This window comes from Empidonax traillii, unplaced genomic scaffold (genome assembly GCF_003031625.1).
Source record: "Empidonax traillii isolate 1590-97213 ecotype Southwest subspecies unplaced genomic scaffold, ASM303162v1 scaffold13:size3042203, whole genome shotgun sequence".
In the NCBI taxonomy this organism is placed as follows: Eukaryota; Metazoa; Chordata; class Aves; order Passeriformes; family Tyrannidae; genus Empidonax; species Empidonax traillii.
The window spans coordinates 1,556,149-1,569,554 of NW_020955206.1; the positions used below are offsets into that span (position 1 = coordinate 1,556,149).

Sequence of the window (13,406 nt, forward strand, 5' to 3'; positions counted from 1 at the left end):
GGTGGGCAAAGCTGCTTTTATTCTGTCCTCTTAAAAAAAAAAAAAAAAAAAAAAAAAAAAAAAAAAAAAAAAAAAAACACAGGATGGCTCTCCCTATGGTTTTTGGCTTAACTGCACACATCTGGGTTTTGTATCAAAAGAAATAAATATCAGCCCTAATTAATCCTCTGAGGCCGCCGGGTACGAACTCCTGAGCAACACAAGCTTTAATTACGGCTTCAACCAGGGATGGAGTTGGTTGGAGAAGGCTGACTGTTGATTTAATGCACTATATCATGTCCAAAAGGATCTGGAACAACACTGATTTACATCAGCTGAATATTTGGCTCATTTGAGACTCCCTTGGGAAGGAGGGGCGGGGGGATACCTATATCCATACACTTCCCCCCTGAGTTGTTCAGATGCAGTGTGCAGCAAACTCTATTGCAAAATGCTTGTGAAATCCAGTTTACCGAGTTCAAATGTTGAAGTTGTTTACTTGGGAAAAAAATAATGTGATATTGAAAAAAAAAATTGTGAAAATATTGTGATCTTATGTTCATATATTCTCCCAAGCAATATGAACTCCTTGATTTACTAGTCCTTTGTAAAAGGCTATTTGGAATGATTCAACCACAAGGCAAAGTTCCTGTATTTCAGACAAAGAAGTATCTAGATAGAAATACTCTGACTACTTTTACATGATTACTAATTCAGCTAATTTAAAGATAGACTTGAGGGATTTAGTTGAGCAGCAATAAAACTTGTTGAGAATGGAGTTTGTTATACATTTTATAATTCAAACCTGTCTGTGTCTCTTGTACGCCCTCCTCATTTTTTTTTAAGAAGATTTTAAAACCATTATGTTTGCAAATATCTGAGGGAATTTAGAGCAAGTGAAAGTAAAGAAACTGTTCACACTGACCTCATTACAGCCAGGCTTTGTGCAAACTTCCCTCCCTTCCAGTGCACCTCAAGTCTAACTTGCAGTAAACGTTGTTATTCTAGTCCAGGGTTTATCTACCAAGGGGCTGCCAATGTTCTAAATTGTGTGGCTGATTTTTGTAAAGAGTGCTAATGAGACTCACTATTATTATACTTATTTTCCCTCCCAAACAAACCCAAACTGGAACTCTAATCCCTAGGAGTTCAACCCTGGTGTATTAATCCCCTGCAAAACTCCTCCTGCCTCCCCACGATGCCATCTGAAGTCATCTCGGTGAATCCAGGCTGGTTTTGTTGTGCCAGACAGAGGTGTGTTTACATGACTATCCATCTATTACAGGAAATTTTTTTTCCAGTGGAGAGTTTTTCAAATATTTACAATGAAGATTTTTCATTTCTGTGGGTTTATTTTATTTTATTTTTAATTTTTTTTTTATTAGTAGTAGTGTTACTGAAAGTAAAAAGGAAAGAAATAAAACAATACCAGAAAAATCTACAGTGAAGTCAGAAAAGCAGGGAAAATTGAAAATTTAGAATCATGGAATAATTTAGATTGGAAAAGACCTATAAGGTCATTGAGTCCAACCATTAACTCAGCACTGGCAAGGCCATGTCCCCAGGTGCCACATCTACATGTCATAAATCCCTCCAGGGATGGTGACCAAAGCACTGCCCTGGACAGCCTGTTCCAATGCTTTATAAACCTTTCAGTGAAGAAATTTTCCCTAATATCCAATCTATACCTACCCTGGCACAACTTTAGGCTGTTTCCACAGGTTATTTGGGAGAAGAGATCAAATTCCACCTCACTACAATGTCTTTAGGATGAAGCTTATGCTGACATTTGCTCTGCCATATGATGGCCTTGGGGGATGCACACTTTCTAGTCAGAAATCTTTATTACACACAATATTTTCTGAAATTCCTTTCATGTTCCTTAATTTCACACACTTTTACATAGATATGATTATGAAGACAAAGCAAGGGAATCCTGAAATAAATAATATCATTCAAATTAATGCTGATTTACAACCTTGATTCCTGAAAGCATTTCATGAACACTAAGGGCCAGATTAATTGATGTAATGTCAGGAAATCAATGGCATAATAACCTGATTTAATTCTAGAAATCTTGCACAGTCACTGCTTCTTTGTGCCCAGTCTGTACCTGCTCCTTATGGACAATCCAAGGTCTGCCATTAGCTCGGATTTTTTTCAAATCCTCAGATAAAAGGAAGAAGGAAAATCACAGTTAACTAAACAACAAACCCTGCTATTCTTGGGCAACCAAAGCCCTCTTGAAAGCAAAGGAATGGCTGCAGAAAGGTCATTGCCAGGAAGTATTCAAACACCATTAATCCTCCTCTATCTCCTCACTGCTGATAAGACTCTCTTTAGACCCTGAAGTCAAGTTCCTCTTACCCTGATATGTTCAAGTGGTCACTGCTGTGCTCCTGTTATTCATGTCTGACTGCAGGGTTGAGTTTCTCTCCCAGTTTTTCCTTTCACTTCAGTAGCTCTGGAGCCTGGACAACGTGGCCTCATCAGTTTTACTCTTCTCCATTAAGAGCGAATCTTCTACCAACAAAAAAACAAGGGTAACTTTCAATATGACTGTGCAACAACCATGTTACACTTCCCATGTGTTTCTGGAGAAATTATGCAGGAAATTAACTGATAACTACTTTGCAAGGGATTACAGCTGATATAATCTGGGTTGCACCCTTGGTTGGAGAATGGAGAAGTTGCCTCAGTCTTTAAAGTAGTTTGTCCGTGAGGAATAATAAAGGACAAAATGGCAAAGGTGTTGGATCTCTCTTGTGTGAACACACAGTTGCTTTAGGTTATGCCATGTTACCATAGAGATTTTTATATGCCATAACTGCAGTTTAGCACAAACATAGTATTTCACATTTTTGTTGTGTTCTCCATGTAAAAATTCATCTCAGCCAGACGTAATTTAGGAAGTGAAGGAGTGTTCCACTGTTATTGGTTACATAATCCCAATCTGCTTGAGAAACAGTTCATGAGCACTTTGGCACAGACTTGGAAAATTTCATATTCCTTTGGCAGAGGAAGCTGACCAGAAAATTCAGTGATCAGATTTTCAAAGAGATTGAACCTCTGTAGCTCTTCACGTTTCCATAGCAGCGCTCCAGGGTTCGACACAGCGGAGAATCTGTTCGTTATCATCCACAGGTTTCTTTTACAACTCCCTCAGAAAACAAAATGAATCTCTGTGAAATGCACCTTCCAGAGCAAAAAACCTACAGCCAGCTCTGTCTGTGCCCTTCAGGAGTACACACAGTTAAATCCATGCTCATGCTAGTTTATATGTACCGGTACCCCCAAACCACTGCCTGACTTCCGCCTGTACCAGCCTGACTTTTGCAGGTCTTTACACTCTCCTTTTTTATAAAGTTAGTTTTTAATCATACAGTTTTATGAGGAAAATTAAGGATTTGTGCTGTGAGCCTAATTTCATGCCCTGTGGATTTGTGTATGATTTTTACAGCATGGACATACACTCCAGCTTTCCGTTAAAGGAGGACAATAAGTCAAATTTCTGCCTCTACGTATTTTATGAAATGTAGGAAGTTAATATTTAGGGAGACTTTGGCTCATTGATCAGATTTGACAGATGGATACACAGATACAACACAGACAGAATGACTATATAAGCCTTAAATCCCTGAGGAGACCAGCTAAAAAATACTTTGTGAGGAGCAGACTCACTTCTTTACAAGCAGTTGCAGAATTGCAGGTGGGATTTCACATAGACTGTGGAGCTCTGGCTTCAGCCTGGAGTGGATTGTCTCTATTAATGAAGCACAAAATAGACATTAAAAATGTGTGAAATGGGAAAATCAGAGCTTTCATGAATTTATAATTAAGCCAGAGGAGTTGATTGGACATATCTAATATTCTGCTCGGTGTGCTACAGGCTCCCCTTTGTCTGGGATGTATGTTTGGGAAAAAACCCCACCCAATAATATTTTTAAATGTCCACTGATAAATTTGCCTTTTTTATATATTTTCTTTTTTTTATTATTTTTTTTTCATCATAATCAATTCTTTCTTTTCTATGATGACTTGATTATAAATATGGCATTTTGGCCATAGGTGACAGAACCACTCTGGGCCAGATGTGCTGGCTGCCTATGAAGGGCTTGGCCATAGGATGTTAGTGGTTTAAAGTAACAGGAAACCTGAGGAATATCATAAATCAGGCTTTTCTGACTGGGTTTTTGTACAGAGTATAACAAAATGTATTGAATAACTTAAGTATGTGTGAGCCTCCTGCCTACCAAATTACTGGGGTCTGCCAGTGGAAAACACACTAATTTGATGTTGGCCTCAAACAGAAAATTGTTAAAAGAAAATTAGGCTTCAGCATTTTAACAAAAAATCAACTTGGAGCTCAGTGTTAACAGGAGCCCAAGGATTTAACTAACTGTAATGAAAATAAAGAGAGACAAAATTCTTGACTTACTGAGCCCCAGTCCTGAGGAAAGGTTTCTCCTTCTGGATCCCAACACAGCAGGAGGCACAAAGCCTGTACCAAAGGGTGGGTTGTCTTTCTTTTCTCTCTCCTGCCACGGATTTCACAAGGTCATAGGCTGACATTTTGTACTTTTCCACACTTCTATTGACTTTCATTAACAATAAACAGACGGTACTGGGCCAAAGTCATCGAGTCCATGACAGAGTGTTCTAAAACATGAAGCCTCCTGTGAGCAAGGACATCAGGAGGGGCTGAGCTTTGAGATCCTCTCACCTGGTGTCCTGGCTCTGACCTGGCCAGTGCAGGGCACTTCAGGGGAGATATAAGAACCACATCTGAGCTATTCCCTGTTGGAGAGCTCTTCCAACCCCAACTGATATAAACAATCACATTTCAGTGATACTCCTGGGGATAAATCTGCCTATGGCAGTGCAGCTCCTGCTCTAACCAGCTAAAATTAGTTATTGCCAATTGATTCATCCAAGATCTTAATTAAATGATGATCTGTTCTTATCATTCAATTAAAGGTCATAAGATGCTACCTGTTTCTCTCCTAGCTTTTCTCTGTTCTACTTAAATAAAATAATACCAAGAAGCCAAATGTATTTTTTTCCATCTCATAACCATTCTCTTTTTTTTTTTTAACCAATAATTTTAAACTTCCTTCAGTCTCCTCCTTTAGACCATTTTGTGGAGACAGTCATGGCACACTGATGTATTCTTGTTCCCTGAAATATGGGTCCCACATCAATGCTTTAGCATCCACACCTTCTCAGATGCCCATGTTTTCCCTTTCAGAAACCACTGCAAAGTCACTTTTAAATTTATAAAGTTAATGGGCTTACAGTGGATTGGCCCAAGTTTCACCATTTCCTCCACACTGTAGATGTTTTTTGGTCGAATCTCTTTCCTGCCCTGTCTCCCCCTTTCTCCATGGTGTCACTACATGATATACTTGTACATGGACCTCCCCTTGTACCAACTCCTAATGGCTCTGAGAGCACTTAATGCATTAAATGTTAGAGAAAGCTCCTATTTGAAACGCACCCACAGACCAAAGTCCTGAGCCATATTTCTTATTCTGTTTTTTTGTTTTTTTGTTTTTTTGTTTTACTCTATATTTTGGGTTCTGGCAGAGCTGCAGGGAGTGAGTGTGGCGTGCAGCCTTTCCCAGACTGTGTAGCTTGGCACCAGAAAACAATTTCTTGGGAGTTCAAAACCTGTCAGGATGCTCTCGCGAAACCGCTCCACATTTAAGATGTGTAACACTAAAATGTCACTTTTGGAGCCCAAACCAGAGTGCCTTCAGCTTTTTGACTGGCAGAAAACTGAAGGATAAGCTCCAGGGAATTTCTAGTACAGCTGTAAACTTTCAAAAATACTTTGCTGCTGCAGAAACTATAGAGTGTCGTTTAAATGAACAGTATGCCCCCTTCATACCTCAGCACCAGGGAGAACACGCTTTCGACTTCAGCATGAACAACCTAGGGTTTGATTTTTAAATTATTTTTCACCCACACAGAACAGGTTAAGCAGCTTTTAGCTCGGATTCTACCTGTCACACAAACCAAACTATATTCCAGACATCTCGAGGAGGAAGAAGAGATGATACAGATGGTTGTGCAGATGTTTGGATCCTGTTCTCTTAATGCTTTACTCAGGACAAATTTAACCTCCTTATATGCCTCACAGAAGACTAAATCACGGCCCTATTCCATGCCTGGGATCTTGGAGAAAGCCAAGTCTCTAGTTAATATGTTTATGTGACATTCTGAGCTTGGCTCTCCTCCGCCCTTGTGGGCCAAATCCTAATATGACCCAGTACTCTCTCACATCAGCTGGAGTTTTGCCCGCATAAAGTAGAAGTTAAAACTAAGCGATGCCTCCAGGTTTCAGGCCAGTGACTCCATTTCACAAAAACTCATTGTATTATAAAAGGGATCATCAGCTTCAGCCCACTGCAGGGTCACTGTTTTTCGTAATTTTTTTGTATTTTGGTTTCTTTTCTGGTGACGGTTTTCAAAAGACTGAAATAGGAGGAGGCAGGTCTTCTCCTCCCTCTCCTGGGGCTACACCCTTCCCTGAACAAACCTGTTCTCAGTGGGACCTGAATCCCTCCTGGAACAGTTATGTCTTCAGGAACCAGAGCTGTTGGCACCCTGCCCTATTGTGGTCAGCAGAAAGATGTTTCCTGAGGTTTCCAGAGGCTGGGTTAGGCCCTATTTTATTGCCCAGAGAACCTGTGGATGCCCCATTCCTAGAAGTTTTCAAGGTCAGGTTGGATGGGACTCTGAGCAAACTGGTCTAGTGGAAGGTGTCCCTGCCCATGGCAGGGGGAGCGGAATGACACAATCTTTACGGTCCCTCCCAACCCAAACCACCTGTGACTCTATAATTCTGTGATTGTGTTAGCTTATAAACAACCTCAGCTTTTATTCTGACCTTATTTTAACATTTACTCCTACATTGTCTCCCTACATTTCATTCAAACCAAAGAAATGATTGATCATTTTATAGGAACAACCCTGACAAGCAACATAGAAAGAGCTAAACAGTCTTGGAAAAGGAGATTACAGCTCTTGTTTTCATTACAGCTGAAAAAAAACCCCCACTGCTGAATGAAAACATTCGAGCACAGGGAGAAATCCTCAAGCACCGATTCCCAGGCAGGGTTGCCTTGGGTTACCTGGAGCCTCCATGGTATTCACACTTGCACAGCCAATTCTGGACATTCTGGTTCCCAGTGTCAAGCTGGAGCTGCTGTGGGACATCTGGGTTGTCCTTTGCAGGGAACAATTAGGAAATTTGCTGGAGGACTCCCTGCCACTTGCACGATCCATCAATCCCAGTCCAAATCAGCAGAGGCCAAGACTGAACCCATTGGCTGGATCAGCTGCTCTTGGCTGTAAGGGGTAAAAAACTTGAGATGGTGTCATAAAATCATAGACTAATTAAGCTTGGAAAAGACCTCCAAGATCATAAAATCCAGCCTTGACCCAATAGCACCATGTCCACTAAACCATATCACAGAGTGCCACATCTACTCATTTTTTGAATACTTCCAGGGATGGTGGCTCCACCACCTCCCTGGGGAACATCACCTCTTTGGATTGACCATGACCAGGAAAGATTGTGTGCATGGAGATGTCCCTGGCATGCTGGGTGTAGTTTGGCTGTATGGCCTCTGTGTGGGAAGATGGACCCCCTCACATGAGGTCACCTTCCCCCAAGGCCAGATGGTTTCGGAGCTCTTTCTTACCAGCAGTACTTGAAGCTATTACAAGCCCAATGAAGACAAAAAAATCAGCCAAATTCATCTCGGATGTCAATCTTCTCTGCATGTGTTTTGGAGGTGCTGTTGAGTCTCTAATCACAGCACAGCTCCAGCACTTTAATTGTGTCTCTGCTTTTGAAACATATTACAGACAAACGCCTGAGTAATCACCACAATCCCATGAATGAGCCGGATAAGAGAGATGGAGGAACTGAGAGCAAGAGACCACACAGCAAGTAGTGTGAGCCATGGGATTAGGAATTGGGATTTCTTTTTTCTCTGTGCAGAATCCACGAGGCCATGCTGCCCTGTATGATCTCATGAAAGAAGTATATTTTCCATGTGTGAGGGACATGTTGCAGTATCAGCTAAGTGCAAATTACTATGATCATTAGCCACTCTTTGAGTGAGGCAGCTGCCAGGAAGCCTGTGTGTATGTTTGAGGGAGAATTCCTAATGTCTGTGTGTCTGGAGGAGGATAAATTCTTCTATTCCCCTCCAGTAGCCTAATTAGATTTTTACTCTGTTTATTAGAAGAGTTCAGTTGCTAGCTTAACATGAAATAAAATCTGCATGATTAAGAAGTCACGAGCAGTAAAGCTTACAGTGTGCCACTAGAAATTTTCCTTTTGCATCAACAACGATGAAATCCTCCAGTGTTAAATAAAGTAAAAGCAGGAGTGTGTTCAGATCCAGCAGCCAGGATCCAAACAGAGTGTCAGGGACAGAGGGAGAGTGGGAAGGGGGTATCATGCCATTCAAATGGAGCCTGAAATGGGAAAATTGCTGGAAATGTTGCATTTTTAAGCACATAACAGACTGGAAGGAAAATGTTCTTTCCAGTGAAGAAGATCCTCTTTATGGATCTTCACTGCAAAACAAGGATGGGAAAGATGTTCCATTTGCAAACACATTCTTCAGCTCTCCTCACTGTCTTCTTTAGACACAACAGTCTGTTAAGGGTCAGAAGAAGATGGAGTAGTATCTAAATCTAAGTCTATGCAAACGTCTTGAGTGGATTCCAGATCTAAGCCCTTAAGGGGTTGAGGGCCCTGGTGATGTCAAAGAGCCTCCTGCAGTAGATGGACATGCTGGTATAGAAAGTAAGTTCTGGAGCCTAAAAAAAAAAGAGAAAAGAGCAAGCACACAGGAGGTTAGGAGTCAAGGGAAGGAGACTCGAAACTTAAAACCTTCCCAAAAAAGCAAAGGGATTTGTGGAACCCAAGAGACTAAAAGCACATTTTGGCCCACGGTCTGGTTTTCCTCAGCACGTGCCCAGCCACAAGAGTCCATGTGGTTCTTCTGTTTTCCCAAGTCTTTTGAAATATAGATGCAAGGGTCTCCAATCCCTGCACTTCCCTGCATTCCTCAAGAAATTGGCCCACCAAGTAGTTGTAATTCAGGATACCACCATACACCCACGTGTAAGATTCCTTAACAACTATGCACATTTTTAGGCTCAAATATTTTAGAATTGTTTTCACTGTGCCTGAGCTGTAATTGGCTCAGCTTCCCAAGTGTTGGATCATCTAACTAGAGTGATTTTTGACTCAGAGCCCAGGCACCATATCAAAACATTTATCAATTAATCATAAAAAGTAACTAACATTGTTGTCCACCCAAGAAAAACTGTCACTTACAGACTCATGTATGTTATTCCTTATGAAAGAGCTGCTACATAGAAGTTGATTTCCTGCACAGACCAGGTGGAAAATCTGCTAAAGGCAGAGGTCAAATCTAGTTTAATTTTATACCCTTTGTTAAGAATGTTCTCCCTCTCTCTTTCTCTCTAAAAAAAAAAAAAAAAAAACACCAAGGAAAAAAAACCACCCTTGTGCTCTTTTCCAAGTATTCTAAAGTTAATTCATGTGGAAGAAAAAAAGATTAGGATAAAATTTCAAATATTAAATTCAAATGCAGGATTAATGAGTTTTATTTCAAAGCCCCAGAGGTTGTCTGGAATTTAGGACATTTTTTTAGTAGCAGACACGAGACACAGCCAGATGCAGTCGTGTTTTGGACTAGCTCAGTGCAAATTTAGCACCTTGAAGGAGAAATTTTATGTCTGTTTTGTAAAGCAAACATTTCAACTTTTCCAAAATCCTTTGTCCAAAAGATATTACTGTTGCATTGGATGAAGGAATGGATTTAAAATAACGCTGACTTGTTGCTCTAGCACATAGTAATTACCACCCCCATCACCATCACTGTAGGTAATGTAGGTCCTCTGCCCCACTCAACAGATCCGCATAAATCATATATTTATCTTTTTTTTATAGTGTGAAGCAACTAGATTAAAAAAAAAAAAAAAAAAAAAAAAAAGAGTTAAACTAATTTCTGAAGCCAAATTCAAGACAGTCCTTGCAACACTCTGCAGGAAGGAGCTTTTTGCAACTTGGTTTCTCAAAGGCCAGCAGGGAACAGCTTGGCAGAGGCACAAACACTGTTCTTCTCACGCCCTTGCAGATAGGATGGCAAACCCAGGGAGGATGAGCTGCTTCACTTCACACCCGCTCCCTGAGGCAAAGGAGTTGGAGGCCAAACCCTCCAAAGTCCCTTCATTAAAAGACTTTTGTTATCATCACAAAAATTAACAGCTTTCAACTTCCTCCCCAACAGCGTTGGTCCCAAGAAGCAACAAACATCAGCAGCGTTTCAGGTCATCAGTGTTAGTTTGTCCAATCAGGAGAGAAATTCCTGTTTCCAGTCAAAACTGCGCTTCAGTGGTGACTCAAGAAGGGCTGGTGACACCTGTGAAGCACAGCCTGCAGATCCAGAGCAGGTGATCTGGACCAGGGTGTCTTTTGAACAGCCAGAAGTGTTAAACATTGGCCTGATTGTGCTATGCCTGAAATCAAAGAATAAAATCCCTGTTGAGTTCAATGGAAGAAGAAGGCAGCCAACATTGGGTTTAATGTTTTCTACATCAGCACTGAAAACTTGATGGGAAAGGACCAAAACCTTGCTATGAACACCTTCAAACATTGGAATCTTGTCTCAAAAGTTTCCAATTTTAGCCAAGAAGAAAACACTAGCGTTTCAGTTTCAGATTCTGGCTTTCCTTCAAATGGACATACCACAGTCTGTAAATAGAACCAAAACCTGAAATATCACTCTGTTTAAATTCCTTCATTGCCTTAGAACTCTGCCTCACCTGTGGAGAATTAATGTAATTAGCTGTAACACGAACAAGTAATTAGGACCTGGTGAGAGGCAAGTTCAGATTAATCATTCCATTTAGAAAAACACTCACAAAAGGCTTTTTTTCTGATTTTTTTTTTTTTTTTTTTTTTAGCTCTAAATCCTACAAGAACAGGTTTTCTCCCTCCAGTACAGAACAAAACCAGTCAATGGAAATAGCCTCTCACAATATTTCTGGTTTTGGTCCCCATCAAAATCAGTAAATGTGATGACACACCAAAATATGCAAAGTAACAAATGCACTTAAAAAACTTAAAAATGTTTTGTTTGAGTTGCAACTAAATTTTCTGGTCAACCACAACTCTATCCCATCCAGTCGCTCAGAATCGTATCCCATCTCTAACCCTTTTTAACAGCATGAAAACAAGAAGTTTGGATTTAAAGCTTCATTTCCAAATGGATTCCTTGGACAGAATGGGAGAAGATGGATGTAATTGTCAGGAATTTCAGATTATAAGTGCCTTGAGCTATTCTGAGTGCAGCTCTGAGCCACCACCAAAGGAGGGGAAAAGCTGTGCAAGGCAGTGGCAGCTGCACTAACTACAACCAGATTTCAGTTACGTGAGGCTGATGCCTCTTTTGGTCTTTCTCATCTCTGAACTCAACCCTGGACATTTTCTCAGTGTTTTAAGCTGAAAAAATATCTTAGAAGTCAAAAATGTCACCAAAATTTGCCGAAGACTTAATGTCTTACCTGGTTTAGCAGAACAAGCCTTGGTATCAGTGGCACAAGTTTATGCTTCATTTTGGATATACTAAGAAATGTTTCATTTCTAGACATTGGCTTGGCATATAAACTAGTGAAGGGTCTAGAGAATGAGTCATATGAGGAGCAGCTGGGGAGGCTCAGCCTGGAAAAAGAGAAGCTCAGGGGGGACTTTATTACTCTCTACAACTCCCTGACAGGGGGTTGTAGTCCAGGGAGGATCAGTCTCCTCTCCCAGGTAGCAAGTGACAGGACAAGAAGAAATGACCTCAAGCTGTGCCAGGGAAGGTTCAGGTTGGACATCAGGGGGAATTTCTTCACTATAAGGGTGTTCAGGCATTGGAAGGGGCTGCTAAGGGAGGTGATGGAGTCCCCATCCCTGGAGATGTCCAAGGAATGACTGGGCGTGGCACTCAGTGCTCTGGGCTGATATCAGTCACAAATTGGACTCGATGATCTGGGAAGTTTTTCCCAAACTTAGTGATTCTGGGATTTACAACCCTTATCAATACTGCACAGTTTGACCCAAAACACTCACATCCAGAAGTTGCCCCCAAAATCAGCTGCATCACTGTGACCTATTGTCCAAGAACAGCTAAACTCGAGACTCAGCCAAGGGACATGTCATCCAAAGGAAATCAGCAATAGCTGAAACATATCTGGTGCACCAACAGGATGTGAACCCTACACAACATCTTCCTTTGTTGAAATCATATACTCTCAACACAATGAAAACATCGGGCTGTGCTCCCGCCTGGACCACGTGAGCACCTCCCAAGGCTGCTCAGCTGAACAGATTTGATGGTTTTCCATTCTTGGCCTGGACTTTGGTGTGAAATATTCCCACAGCTGGATGCTCACAGCAAATGAAGAGTGAAGCATCCCAGTGACCAGAGAATAGAAACACAGGAGCCAAGCCTAGGCCTGGGTGGAAGCGTGGTCTGTGACCAGTTGCTCCACACCTGGCTCGGTGCTCGGGGAAGGTGCCGGGAGGTTTTATGGGCACTCCATCTATCATTGAACAGAGGGAAAAAAAAAAAAAGAAAAGAAACATCAAAAATAATCAAATCCAGGATTTTTATGGCCCTAGGAGGAGCTAACCTGGAAATATCACTGGCACAAATAGAGCTGTTCAGCAGACAATAGCTCTGGGGTATTGCCACGAGTTTGTTTACCCAAATGTGGCCATCCTCGTTGAGAATTCCCACCCTCCTGGTCTCCAGCCTGGTGAGCTGCTGGAACACCAGCACTGCAGTGATTGCCATGTTGACAGCTTTATTGCCTCCCTGACCTTGCTATTTTTAAAGGAACAGGTTATCTCAGTGGTGTAATCAGGTCTTCCTCGTGCCATTACGTCATTCCCACTGAAGGGAGCTGGAGCTTTTGGTCCTCACTCCCCTGGACTGCCAAGGCAGATGTTCCAGGTGCCCAGCTTATGGCACTGGTGTTACTGAAAGCTCCTTGGACTGAAGTAATTTTATTTTCCCAGATCACTCAGGAAATACAGCTTTGATTCTCTTCTTCAAACCTACTTAACCCAAATTGATAGAAAGAGTCAAACAATCCAAATTTTAAGCTTAAAAGAACATCAGTGAATCCTGTTTGGGTGATGAGGGAAGATGCTCACATGGGATGCTGGGTTAGGCAGGGAGTGCTAAATGTGCACTTGTGTTAGAAGTGAGGAAGTGCAAGTACAACTTTTAGTGCTTGAGGGATTCTCTGAAATAAGAGCAATAAGTAGGTAAATCACAAAAAATGCTGTTGCCCTTCCACTTTTAAAGTGCTCATTGCGAAAC

At 41.4% G+C, this 13,406-nt stretch overlaps 1 long non-coding RNA gene across 4 annotated transcripts in view; it reads right to left on the minus strand.

The window, feature by feature from the left end:
* The window catches only part of LOC114060854, a 51,333-nt gene extending 46,801 nt beyond the window's left edge, over positions 1-4,532 (minus strand). For 2 of the 4 annotated variants that reach the window (XR_003571989.1, XR_003571991.1), the window contains exons 1-3: positions 4,418-4,532; positions 3,661-3,742; positions 2,347-2,502 (exon numbers count right to left, since the gene is read on the minus strand). This is a non-coding gene — a long non-coding RNA (uncharacterized LOC114060854). Of the gene's footprint in view, positions 1-2,339; positions 2,503-2,550; positions 3,141-3,660; positions 3,743-4,417 lie in introns of those variants that run through there. The other 2 variants (XR_003571985.1, XR_003571988.1) reach the window with 2 other exon arrangements.
* Positions 4,533-13,406: the final 8,874 nt, after the last annotated feature.